The sequence below is a fragment of the Manis pentadactyla genome, chromosome 1 (assembly GCF_030020395.1).
Source record: "Manis pentadactyla isolate mManPen7 chromosome 1, mManPen7.hap1, whole genome shotgun sequence".
NCBI classification, from domain to species: domain Eukaryota; kingdom Metazoa; phylum Chordata; class Mammalia; order Pholidota; family Manidae; genus Manis; species Manis pentadactyla.
In genome coordinates this window covers 73883880-73897848 of record NC_080019.1, presented here as the reverse complement: position 1 = coordinate 73897848, position 13969 = coordinate 73883880, and the positions used below count along the sequence as shown (strand labels likewise).

The following is a 13969-nucleotide window of genomic DNA, read 5'->3' as shown; positions in this document are numbered from 1 at the left end:
ACTCAAATGGATATTGTTGGAAAGGGAAAATACACCTTAGAGGAAAAAAAAATCTACTGTGACTTAATTTTTTATATGAATTTTTCATGGGAGGAAAAAATCCTTACTCAGGACTCTAGAAGGCTGAAGTACAGCGGCAAGTCTGCTTTTCTGTAGATCACAAAATTCAGACTCTGTCCTATCTCCTTCCCCAAAAAACAGATGCATTATGGTGTGCTGTGGCACTCTGCTTTGAGTGGGCATTTGCCATATGGCTTGGCAGCTTAATGGTTTTCTCATACTTGACAAAAATGAAGCACAACCATTTTGCAAGGAGTTTGCATTCCTAGATGGGTCTTTTCCAAATAACAGCTGTGCCTCAAAATTGAGTTACTCAATTTGCAATTTGTGGACACAATACGCAAACATTTACAAGTGAGCAAAACCTCAAATCACTTGGGCTATTTCCAGGCTTCAGAGTTTATGAAGTTTTAAGCAATATTATGAGTGTGCAGCTGTCAACAAACTCCAGCCAATGTCTCTTAGCCACCAGACCCAGCAGGCAGCAGAGAAGTCCTACTTAGCAGCAGTCCATGTGGAGCCGACCACAAAGCCTTGGGAAAGAAAGAACACGAGGGAGAGAAATCAGCTTCACTCTAAGGCTCACAGACTAAATCCCTATGCCTTTCTCTTTGCTTCCTACCACACTAGTGCAGATGACACCCAAATCTACAGCTCTAGTGTTGACCTTGCTTATGGGCCCCTACATGTGCAAGGATGTCCACCTGGCACTGGCTTGAAAACAAGCCAGACATGGATTCAAAGCCAATTAGTACTACCTGAGTGACCTTGAGTGACTCCATTAGCAGACTCCAGGTGAGGTGCATTAATAAACAACCCCCAAATATTAGTAGCTTTAAACAACAAAGGGTTATTTCATATTCCTATTATATGCCCATTCCATGCTGATTAGGGGTTCTGTTCTAAGTCATCATTTTCCCTCAGTACTCAAGCTGAAGGAGCAGTCACCACCTGGAATATGGTCATTGTAGCAGAAAAAAAAAAGAGGGCTCTGGAAGGTCCCTCACCAGTAATGCTTGGCCTCAGATTGGTACATGTCACTTCCAACAACTCTACCCAACCTCAGAAAGTTAGAAAATACATTCTGGCTCTGTGTCCCAAAGGTTGGAGAGCCACAAATACTTAGTGAATAGCCTTGTGCCTACTTCAGTGAGTTAATCAACCACTCCGAGCCTCATGGACCCTTCTGGAAAAATGAAGGTAATGACACATACTTCCTCAACTATCATGAAGGCATGAAGGTTACTGGAGTTAAACCATGTAGAACATTTAGAACAGTGCTTGGCCTGTAGGAAGTCCTCCAGAAATATTAGCTTTCTTTCTTTTCCTTGTGTTCCAAACAGGCTTCCCCATCTCCCATACCTGCTTCTGGCTGCCCATACCCATTGTCTGAAAAATATTCCATCATTTTTCTAGACACCCATGATCAAAACCTGCCAGTTTGCTGTGATGTCTCTTCTTCCTTCATCATGTTGTCCCCCCAGTACAATTAGCCTCCAAGTATAGCCAATATTCCCTATGTAAGGTCTTCACCTTCCATCACTCTTGAGACCTGCCTTACTATAGGATTTCATTACTTCCCTGTATCATTAAGCATCTTTAAAAATTTCATACAAGAGAAATGAGCTCTGGTTATCTTATTTGCCCTCCCCACTGAAAGGAAGCAGTGAAGGAGAATGGGGATATCTGAAAGCCACCAGGCCATCACACAGAACAAAAGAGAAGCTGAACATGAGAGCTCAGGGTGGCCGAGGGGCAGGGCAGTGGCCCAGTCTCAGCCTGGACAGGTACCCCTGGTACTGACATGGTCACTGGGGCTCACACCAGTGTACAGTGCTGTTTGCAGAGAGGGGCAGTTCATGTGGGTTGGGCAGCCCCCACCCCAACCCCAGTGATGGCTGTCACCTCTCTTCTCGTTAAGGTGACAGAAACTCTGGAAAACCCTCCCCACCACCAATTTGGGCCCAATCTATTCTGTTCCTAATATACTAAAAAGATTAACCAGTACTAAAGTTCAGCTCAATCCCTCAAACTAAGGAGATAAATGACTGAGTGTCTACCATGTACTAAGCACTGTGTAAAGTCTGGGCCTTCATGCCAAGCCAGCGATAAAGTCTTCAGTAATTCTCTGCTGGTGTGTATTTGCCGGGCCATGTCCTTTCTCTGGCGTTAGGGCTTTGACGGTTTTGGCTTCACTGCCTCTCCTCATTGTCTCGAACCACTAAATGTTCTCCGAATCCTCACCAAGCTGAGCCCACCTGCCATCCCCTGATGTGTGTGCCGAGTGTTCCTGCTTCTTGGGCCTCTGTTGATGCCATTTCCTGGAGCTAGAATGGTCTCTTCCATGCCAGCTCTCCCACAGAGCTACCCCTGGTGGCCCACCTGGAAGTCAGTGCGCCATCCTCTGACCTCTTCAAGATGATACTCTATGTTGTTGAGCCTCCATTCTTTTTTTGTCTGTAACCCCTGAAGGTCTAATGCAGAGTGCAAGGCAAATAAAGAATATCCACCTATTCACTGGGGGACAAGGTAAAAGTGGAAAGTAGATAAAAATGAGGGCCAGAGAGCATGGGCTGCTTCCCGGCACAGTCTAGGCTGAAGTAGGTACCAGCAGCAGAGGAGGAAATATCCCCAAGCTCGCAACAGCGGGGCTCCAGCTGTGTCCACCCTCCCATCCCTGCTCTGGCTTCCAACGCCCGATACTTCCTGATTTATCCAATTGGCTTTTACCCCATGCAAGTGTCTGTCTCCCTAGCTGGGGTGTCAGCTTGCTTCTGAACTTGAAGTTTGCTTTCACCCCATAAATTGTGTCTGCTGCCTTGGCTGGGCTCCAGGTGGGGTCCTGACTCCCGATTCCCACCTCAGAGGTGCCATTTGATCCTCTGTCCTCTCCCTGCCTGTGCCCTCGCTCAATCCAGGGTGCATGTCCAGGGCCCTGCTTCAGTCCAGCCACAGGAAATGGGCCAGTTACTGCTCAGAAAGCAGCCCCACAGTCCTGGGGGCTTCCCTGCTTGTAGCAAAATGCAGAACAGTTCATAATGATGGCAGGGGATGGCACCATGGCCCTTCGAGGGCCCAAACCACAAAACTGGCAGCCATCTGGGCTCTTCCCTCTCCCTCGCCCTGACAGCCCATCAATTTCACCTCTGCAGTGTCTTTATTATCCATCCCTCTAGTTCCACAGTCACTGCCTTGAAGTGGGGCTCATTATTTCTCAGTTGGGCCTGAGTGCATTCTTAACCTGTCTCCTGTCTCCAGCCTCTGCTCAGCTGCCCAAGGGACCTTTTAACATGCACATCAGATTCTCTACTTCCTTCCCCCCCACTCAGTCGCATTCTGGATAACGCTGAAACTCCTTAGAACGGCATCCACAGCTCTTTCTCACCAGGCCATGACCTGTTTCTCTAGCTTCCTCACTTACCTTCCAACCCCCTCCCCATGTCTCTCCATCAAACTGCTTTCTGTTGTATCTTAAGGACCCTTGAACTGAATTTTAGGACCATCCCGAAAATGAAATATAACAATTCTAACAAAGAAGGCAACTTTGCTTAGCTTGCTGGTTCATTCATTCATTAAAGAAGAAAACAAGCTGCCACTGTTTCAAGTCCCTCAAAGCAACAGGAGGATGACAGGCAGATCCTGAAATACCTAAAAAGGTGAGAAGCTGGCCAGGACCTCCATGAAGGCAAAGCAGACCAGTAGATGATCAATGAACCACAGCCGGGAAGATGCCGATGAGAGTCTTGCTACTCAAGGATAGGTGTTCACTTGAGAATTTTACTGGGCGCAACATAACCACGTCCAGGGCAATTCTTCCCCATCTCATGTAATATACTTTTCTCTAGAAATTACAAGCCAAGCAGCCCATCTTCCCTTCTTTATTGGGCTATAAGCAGACTGCCATGATCATGAGCAGATGACTGCAAATCTGGGCAGTGATCTATGAAGTCAGAAGAGACCTGAGCCAGATTTGGGGCTGTGATTGATTAAAATTTTTAAACAAGTTCATCCAACATATATTTATTATTATGCATACTAGCTTTTGTGTAGGACTGAATTAGGCCCAATAGGTGGGCAGTTTGCAGAAACAACTGTAGTCCCTATGATTCTTAAACAAAAAAACCATACTTCGTTTCTTCCCTCAGTTACCACTTCGGAATCTACTGGCAGGATTTGCTTAGCATTCCACGTCCATGTCCCCACCAAAGCCCATGCAGAGGCTAACATTTCTCACGCACACAAACATAGGTGTGTTCCAAGAGCAAAGGGCATGGGCACTTCCGGCCCTGAACGGAAGTTGCCTATGCCTGCTCCTGGGGGACCTCTGGAATGGAAAAAGCTTGGCATTTACAAGCTGTGACCTTGAACAAGCCCTTCAGTCCTCTATAAAAGGAGGATAACTTAATGCTCATCCATGGAAGTGTCATGAAGATAAAGAGACACATTAGGACTATACCTGTGTCACCACTTTAAGAGGAGAAAGCTTTCCCTCATAGAGTTAGGGAATAGGATTCATGTGTGCCAACCCTGAGTAAACACACTGCTGCACTTGACAGATTCCGTCTGTTCCTGCAAGAGGAGGCCAGTGAAGCTACTCTTTGTCTGAGGGTATTCCACTCTGTATAGAACAGAATCAGGGATAACAGAGCCAGTGTTTCAGCTAATTCAGGCCTGGGCCCGGGCAGTCTAAGAAGCCAATGTATCTTCCAGCAGGACATATACAACACTCCAGCTGACCTGCACCAGGCTCCCTCTCACAAAATCAAGACTTGTTGACTTTCTTTACTATGTATGATTTTTAGAACCAGCAAAAAGGTTAATTTGCTTCTATGATTTCTGAAGAACTAATGTATGTATCTGGTATACTTTGGTTAAAGGCCCTTTTTACAGGCCATTGTGATACATGGTGATCTGTAAGTGTGCATGCTACCAACATAGGGTTTCTGACGGCTGGAGCAGAAAGGCTACTCGGAGGCGTAGGCAAGGAGGGTCCTGGCCCCAGGGGAACAGGCAGATCCTGGGGCCTCAAGGTCAATGGGCAGAGTTAGAATCCAGTCAGGCCAGAAGAACTATAGAGCACCTCTTGCCCAGAGGTTGGGGTGAAGAGAGGCAGACATCTGGATGTACTGGTTCCAAAATTAAGACAGCGAAGCTTTATCCCACAGGCCTTGAGCTCATGTGAATTCTTCTACATGAGCTGGCCTCACTAAATCAATAAAATAATAATTTAAGCATATAATAGAATGTAGCCAAAATGAGATGATTTAAGCTCACCATCTCCCATGAGCAGATGTTCTAGAGGGAGTATGGTATGGTTGAGAATCTCCCGGTCCTTCCTGCAGCACAGTAGTTACCCTTTCTGCTTGTTAACAAACTCCACTTCTGCTCAGCTTCAGGGACAAGGGGCACAGATCCAATAGGAATCAAAGCACCACGCCCACCGTGGCAACCCTTTGCCTGTGATTGGTCAAACACGGGCATGTGACCCAGTCCTGGCCAATGAGATTTAAGAGCAAGCACCTGGAGGTCTATGGGAAAGATTTTGCAAGAGCAATGAGAAGCAGACCCTTATTCTGTCCCTTCCTGTCCTGAGAACCATGGCATAGGGATGTGACACTTGGGGTTGCCTCAACCCTCCTGTGACTACAAAGGGAGGGACTAGGGAACTGTAGAGGTGAAGGGCAACCCAGAGACTTGGCCTCACTGGGTTGCGGGATTAATCTTACAGGACCTCCCTATTTATTATGTGAGCTGCTGAAATAATCTTTATTGCCGCACATACTGCTTGTCAGCTATTCAGTTACTTGTAGCCCAATTCTAAACATACACTCTTCAGGAGGCCTGAGTTCTTGCCTTTCCCTTGCATTGTGTGGGCCAAGCATGATTCTAGGGTGCAAAGACAGGAGCTTTCTGCATAATGTAGCCCCTATAGTCAAGGCAGCTATTTCATCTGTGTTGCATCTTTAGAAAGACTATGCCTGTGCTTGAGGAAATCCCACTGTGTGGGGACCTAGGGAAGCATGGTATGTTGAACTCCAATGTGGCACTGTACTAGGAATTGTCCAGGGACTATATGGAACAAACGAGATTTTGATTCACACTGTGACCTCAGAATCTGACCTCATGGGAAGGTGCCTCCTTAGCCTCTTAATAGACCCATCTCAACTGCACTCACTGTCCATGTGGGCTCTGTATGGACCTTCATGGACAACCTGTTAATAAGCGTTCTTTGATGTCAGGCTTGGATTGCACTGCATCCCTTGTCAACCTCCACCTTGATTCCTTGTTTTCTGTTCTATCAGGATTGTCTTACCCAGTTGCCTAAACTAAGAGAATCACAGAGAAATAGAGCCAGAGCCCTGACTGAACTGCTCCTACAGTTAATTCTACCTAGAACACTTCAGTTACATGAACTGATAAATCCTCTTTTTAACATTAAGCTGGTTTGAACTGGTGTCCTGTGATTGCAACCCAAATCATCCTAATTGAGAATATACTTGGTCTGAAATATCTGAACACTAAGAATAAGGGAGGAAGAGACACTAAAGATTTCTAGGGAATAACCAAAAGAAATTTCAAAGACAAAAGAATGAAAGTAAGACTGGATCTGACTTCTCACTTGCAACTTCAGATACAAAAAGACAATGAGCACTTCCTACAAACTTCTGAGATATGAATTTGAATGTGGAATTCTCTGATGAGATATTAATTAACTCTGTAGACAGAATAAATACATTTTTAGATGTTAATGGACCCAAAGTTTACCTTTCAGGTACTCTTTCTTAAGTAGTTCTTTGAGGATGTATTCCAACAAAGCAAGGAGGATAACCCAATAAAGGAGAGGAGAAGGGATCCAGCCTAGGAGGACAGTGATGGTAGGATGAGAGCTTTACAGGTGGAGAGCAATACCCCAGGGCAGAACTGGACAATGTGGGCCTCTAGGAGAAAAGCTGAATGCTGGAGAGGTGGGGTAAATGTGGTTTAGGGTGAAAGCATTTCTCTATCAACTATAGCTAAATAATAAATTAAAAAATCCAAGTAAAACAAAAAGCTATACAGCATAGTCCAAAACTAATGTAAACTAAAATGTGACAAAATTTTAAGCTCTTTATGGAATATGAGAAAAGAAAACTCATTTGGCCCAGGTATTATAAATTTCCCTGTGAGAGGTCCAGGGCTACTTGACCTTGGAGTAGACATTTATGTGGTCATAATGATTTAAGTCCTATTTAATAGTGTTCAACTTTTAGAGTCAATTTGGTGAAAAGGCACAAAAAGCTTAATAATGACTACAGAATAGAAAAAAAAATGTCAACACCCTTGGCACGTAAAAATACAGCTACTAGAAGGGAAACGGTTGGGGAGAGAATGATGGGAAGAAGGGAGAAGCACCAATATTTTCTTATTATCTCATGGGCAGTCTAGACACTGATTAAAGTTCATGAACAAGGAACAGATTTGGTTATGAGTAAAAGGTGTGGGGTAAATGGTACGTAAATCAAGACAGGGCATAAACTTCTCCCCCATAAAATGAAGCCGGATGGTAGGCAGTTCAGGGATAGTACAGAAGCTCTGATGTCATCAATATCCCAGGATCCCTCTAGATCGCTCTATCATTCTTATGGACATGCCTTCTGTCTAACCTCAAGATTGTCTCATGATGACAGGATGGCTGCTGCAGCTCTAGTCATCATATCTGTGTTCCAAATAAGAAGGAAGAAGAGGGTAGAAGTGAGGTAAGGCAGGGACATGGAACAAGCATCATGATTAACTTTTCCTGCCTATGATGAAAAATGCTGAGATATAAACTGTATAGTAAGAACAGGAGGGATCCCATCTTAAAGCTAAGATTCCATTTTTAAAAGCAGAGAGTTGAGAAGTAAGATTCCTAACATAATCTCTGACAATCAGACAACAGCCCAACAGCCTATCTTGAGGCAGGGCAGGCAGTCTTAACTGATATGGCCCCACTGCTTGAGGGTGACCACTATCTTGGAGAAGAACAGGATAAATAAACCCTTTGTGTTGAGTTCATTTAGCAGAATCAGCTGGAGGACTGGTAATACAGGAGAGGAGACACGGTGTCTCTCACCAGAGATATGAACCTTGAGACCACAAGTCAAGCCTACACCCAACAACCCCTCCTCTGTCCTTTGTCCCATTCTTGAAAGCCTTAAAAGGCAGAATCCCCAAACTTTCAGTGCACCTCCTCTCTGAGGTCACCCACACTTTCCTTTCCTTAAGTGCATACTTTCAAATAAAGCTTTCTCACTGCTCAAATTATTGTGGATTGTCTCTTTGATATTTCATTTTATTTCCAAGTCTTCACTCTTACTCCTTCACTGCTTTACTCCTAGTAGGTAGGAAAGGGCTGCTAAGAGCTCAGATTTGGGCCTGCATGTTTCCGTCACCTGGGTGACCTGGACCGAACTGCGGCTGTGCAATCTGCCCTTAGTAGCCCGCCTGAAAATCTCCTTTTTTTGCTTTGGGAAGTTCTCAGAACATAACCTCACTGCATCCTGTGCTCTGTGGCTCCCCCAAATCCTGGGGTGGTAGGGGCCAGCCCCCATGCCATGCAGATCCAAGTGGACACAGGACACCCAGGTGACCCTGGCTTCAGAAGTTGGCAAGGGTTCCCTAGGCCAAGAACTTTCCCTCTGCATTTTACTGTTCTCTGCTGCCTGCAAGGCAGCTGCCATTCCCTGCTGCTCTTGCGCTAATAAATTTCTTCTTTACCTACATTCTTCTGACCTGCTAGAGAACTCTTTCTCACTCAGAGTCAAGAACCCTGCCCCGTCCAGGCTGAGGTTTCTCCCAGTACTTCACCTAGTGCACAGGGCGAGACCTCCCCAGACGCAGCTGCCTAGCAACAGAAGGGCAAAAGAGGCCTATCTTCTAAGTCAGCTCCCTCACAAAGAGCTTTCCTGAAGGCCCCCCAACAACTTCTGAATTCACTGGCTAGAATTCAGTGACATGACCACCTCATGACTAGGAAAAAACCAACTAAACCCTAAACTGAGGAGTGTAGATTTTTCAGATGACACACCGCTGCTCTCAACAAACTGGGTTTGTTTGTAAGGAAGAAGGGGGTAATGGATGTTGGATAAGCAATTGACCATCTGTGACTCAAGAGACAGAAGTATGTTATTTCAAGTAAAAAGGTAACTAATAAAAGAAAAAATAATAAAGTCATCAGAAATGAGAGGATGGAGGAAGGGCAGCGTGCAGAGTAGAAATTAGTTAAACTAATCATTTATAATGGGACTCAATGGCTATCTTATCAGGATACAGTTTAGAGTTGTTCATTTAACCCCCAAAATAATTTTAAAAGAACAAAGAGGCAACCTTTGGGAGGCAGGCAAGGGGGCAGGGATGGAACTGTACCTTTTTATTGAATGCCCTTCTGAATTAGTTGAAATTTTAAAAAGTGCTTTTGATTACAGAAGTAACAGTGTTTAGTCCATTGAACTGGGAGGCAGAGCATCCCTATATTTCCTTATCCTTGTCAATATGGTTCAGTGGTGAGCATTCCGGTATATTTTTTAACTCCTCTCACTGGCTTAGAAAGTGAAAACCAGCCATGTTCATGGCTTTCTTTATTTCACTTTTTTCAATTGATTTATTATGTTTTAAACTCCATTCAAGATTCTTTATAATAAGAGCCTGGCAGAGACGCATCACCCCTTGTATCTCCACTGGGGAAGGTCTACCTGTGCCCCAACCTCCATCTGAAATGAGGCAGCTGACACCTTCCATGTTCCTTCCCCTGGGCCACTCCCGTCTGCTCTCTGATCTCTGTGCAGGGAAGAATGCTCTCTATCTGCCTGGTCTGCTCTCCGAAATCACTGTCCGAATGGCTCTACAATGTATTAACAGGCAGTGGCCAAAGGGAGTTCTGCTGAAATAGGTAGTAGTTTGGGCCATTTTGGACTAAATCCTAGAATGCACACGATAATGCTGAAGGATGCAGTTTAATTTATGAGCCTGCAGGTCTGCTGTGAAATTGGGAAATGGAAGTATAGGACATTAGCATTCACACGGCAGGGGTAGGGCCAAATCCTAAAGTGTAATAGGCTTTTCAGAGTGAGGACTAGAGAGCTTGAAGCAGACACACACTGTCAGTTAAATTTGAGCTCTGCAACCTCACCTTTGTATTTTAATGCCACCAATCACCTGAGAGGTCTGCGCTTCTCCTGGCCTTATGCTGTTAATAGTGCCCATTACCCTCCAGTGCTTGTAACAACAATAGAACACTTGTGTGTACATCCTCTGGCAGATTTAAATGATGAATTTCATGGTTTGGATGTAGTTTGATCCTCAGGTGGGAAGGTAGCAAAGGAGGCTTCTTAACCTCCTTCAGCTAGGGCAAGCAAACTATTACACAGCGAAATATTTCCAAATTAAAAAAGGAAGACAGGCATATTTGTAATTTAACTTATAGCAGTTATATATGCAGTTCATGCCATGTAGACTCCAGTTTAGGGAGCTCGTCAGCCAGGGATTTCTGTCTGACCTTGACTTTCTAGCCCACTTTTTGATGCACAGAGTAGTTTTCCCCTTCCTTATGAATGAAAATACATTCTTCTAAAGAGTGCAAGGGAAGCGTCAGGTGTACCCCAGCAGTAAGTTAAAGTATACTGGAAAAGAGGTTGAAAAATCCCATTGTAGTAGGCTGAAAAATGTTCCTGAAAGATATTAGGTCTTAATCCCTGGAACCTGTAAATGTTGCCTTAATTGGAAAAAGGGTCTCTGAAGATGGAATTCAGTTAAGGATCTTGAGACGAGGAGATTATCCTGGATTGTCTCGAGGTCCCTAATGCAGTCACATGTGTAGGTCTGAGAGGGGTGGAAAGGCAGACACGACACACGCAGGAGGAGGCCCTGTGAAGGTGGCACAGACAGAGACTTGGAGGTGCCAGCCTTGGAGCCTGCCGCGGAGTGGCCACAGGCCGTGGAAGCTGGAGAGGCAGAGGGCGGGTTCTCCGCTACAGCTTCAGAGGGAGCACAGCCCTGCTGACCCCTGGACATCCGCCCAGTGACACTGAGTTTGGACTTCTGGCCTCTAGAATGGCGAGAGAATGAAATTCTCAATCTATGGTAATTTGTTAACAATGGCCCTAGAAAATTAAAACATCCAGAGATGTGCTGGAAGGGAGGGCTTCAGTTTGTACAAAAACCATCCCAAACACTGTGATTCTTCTGATGCTATTTGGTAGAATTCAACTTCCGCCTCCAGCAAGTGGGGCATGGGAGGGTTGAATGTAGGGTAGTCAGGTCCACAAAGCACAGGTTAAGAAAAGCAGGAAACGCACTCCTAGGTCCTTCGGGACAGTTCTGAGCGATGCTCCCTTCTGAAGCAGGAGACTGAGTGCATGAGGAAAAACATGTCTAGTTCTTCAAGCAAATATCTGAATAGGTAAGTATGATGGGGGTACCAGGATTTAAGAAGATTCCCATGAATTACCCTCATGGCTCAGATAGGGCTATGTAGGTATGTGTGTATTGTTAAGGGAGCTCATCTTTAAACAAATGCACTGTAATTATTAATAAACATGGCTGAATGCCTGCAAGCCTGTGTTTCAAGGCTGTTCTCTGAAGGTTTTAATAGTGAAAAATTAGAGACCCAAATGTCTACCAACAAGGGAATGGTTAATTCCCAGATGATACTAAGCAGCCATTAAAAAGTAACGTAATTCTATATATACTGACATGGGAAGTTATTAATGAGTAAATGCTGAGTTTAAAAAGGCATGTTTCAGGCAGTATTATAGTATCATCTCATTTTGGTTAAAGAAAGCTCTTTATTGCAGTGTAACATACAGAAATAATATATATCTACCTCTATGTGCATACATTCATTGGATGGGTATATATCAAACACTAAGTCATTACCTCTAAGGAAAGGGGAGGGCTGTTGGAGGAACAGCAGGAGGGATGGACAGACTTGGACTTTTTACTTTACGTGAAAGTGCTTTTTCCCTCAGGCATACTCTTTATGTAGTTGAAGATGAATGTGTAATAAGTATCTGCTATGGAGAACCTTGTGGGTACATTGTCCAGTGGCAGTGCAGACCCTCAGTGACCCTGTGCCCCAGAAGGGCTGCAGAAGGACTAAAGGTGGTCTTTAGAGATTGGCTGTTGCTTCTTCAGGGTGCCTGTAAGCCAAGGCAATGCCGCAGGGCTGGAGGCAAAAACCTTACTTTTATTTTAAGTTTCCTATTTATTTATTTTTTTAAAAAAGAAAGGCAGTCAGTAGACCAAAGTCCCAGGCAAATGTGGCTTTTGTGTCTTCCACTATTCACCAACTCAACAGTTTACACCAAAGCCAAGGGGAATCTATCTTTTAAACAGTTTCTCCTGAAAATTCTGCAAGAAGATGTTTCTAGGTTCTTCCCCTGGAAGGGTGGTTTTCTCACTGGTGAGCAGACAGTTATGTGCTTGCAAGTGGGCACAGCCCTGCTTGTGTTGGTGAGCTGTGCGGCAGGATGGGGGGCTCTATGCCTGGCAAAGGACTCCCCTGGTCTCTCTCCTCGGAGTGCACCCCAACACATGTGAAGGCAGAGCTCTTGGACCAAAGGAGTCCCCCAGTTACTGAGCACTGGAAGTGCTATTTTGCATTAATGTACAGTCAGGCTGATCAACAAAAAGGCATTAAGACAGCTAGGAGATGAGAAGGACTCTTCCCTGGATTTTTACTTTAATGTACCAACATCCACCCCACAGGACCTTCAAGGAGAGGATGGCATATTTTATGTTGGGGGTTGGTTTCATACCTGTTTGTATTCTTCTATTTCTATTGTCTGTGTCTGGTTATTTTGAGGCCACACATGATAGATGGGATAAATAAGAGCAAGCCCCAAAAAAGACAGCTAGGAGAGATATGCACTGACCTCACACTAGGGCAACCGAAGACGTGAATGGGTGTGTGTCCTGGGACCCCAAAGCAAGGATGAGATTTCTGGACAAGAATCTACAAGCACAATTTTGTTACAGATAAAATCAGGGGCATGGGTCACTTCCATCTCGAGCACATGATACATGAGTGCGGTGCTTTGAAGACGACAGTTCTCTACAAACACTTCGTAAATGACGGCTCTTAGGGAAATTACTGCCTTTTTGTGGAATGAAAGGAATCAATCCTCTTTCTCCCTCACATAATATGAAGTGTTTATTTTTCAAGCGTATTTCTCTAAGACTTGCTGCAAGTCTTAAAAAGTCATGACATTTTATGTTTACTTATTACAATTTTAGGAAAAACTTCATCTTCTGTATTTTAAAGAAATTGTCACAAAAACAAAGATTGGGAGCTGCATTTTTCCTTAAGCAGAGGGAATGCTGTATCTAGAAGGCTTCTACCTTCTAGATGTAAATGTCTGGTCCAAACCCCCCATCTTATGGTTGAACAAACCGAGGACCGGAGAGGTGAAGTTGTACGCAAGGTCACACAGGAAGGGACAACAGAGTGAGACTCAGACCTCGGGCTGAGACTTCTCCCACACTGTGACGCTGCCTTATAAAACAAGCTCTTTGGTTACGGAGATTTTAAAGTTTCACCCAAGGAAGGCGTTGTGACCCAGGGAGCGTCAGCACTAGACCTAATGCGACCCGCACTCAGGGACAAACGTGCTGGATGCAGACGATCCTTTTCATGCAGTAATAAATTCAGAGAAATAGAAGGCTGGAGAGGCCCTAAAGTGATTCTCCACTTCACTTCCCTTCCTTGAGGCAGGAGTCTCTGGTATCACTCCATGGGAGGCTTATCTAACTAATGTCTACGCCCTTCAGGGAAGATTTCATAACTTCACTTACAAAAAGGAGTATCTGATTTCCTCTCAACAGGAGGCATCCAAGATATAACGGCAGAAAACCACCACATGGTCTTTTACATAAAATGCATAAAAATCTTCCC

General features: G+C 44.7%; 1 protein-coding gene across 11 annotated transcripts in view; it reads right to left on the bottom strand.

Moving 5' to 3' along the window:
• NMNAT3 (nicotinamide nucleotide adenylyltransferase 3) overlaps positions 1 to 13969 on the bottom strand; it is a 113290-nt gene that overhangs the window by 66450 nt on the left and 32871 nt on the right. The gene's annotated exons all lie outside the window — the stretch shown is intronic.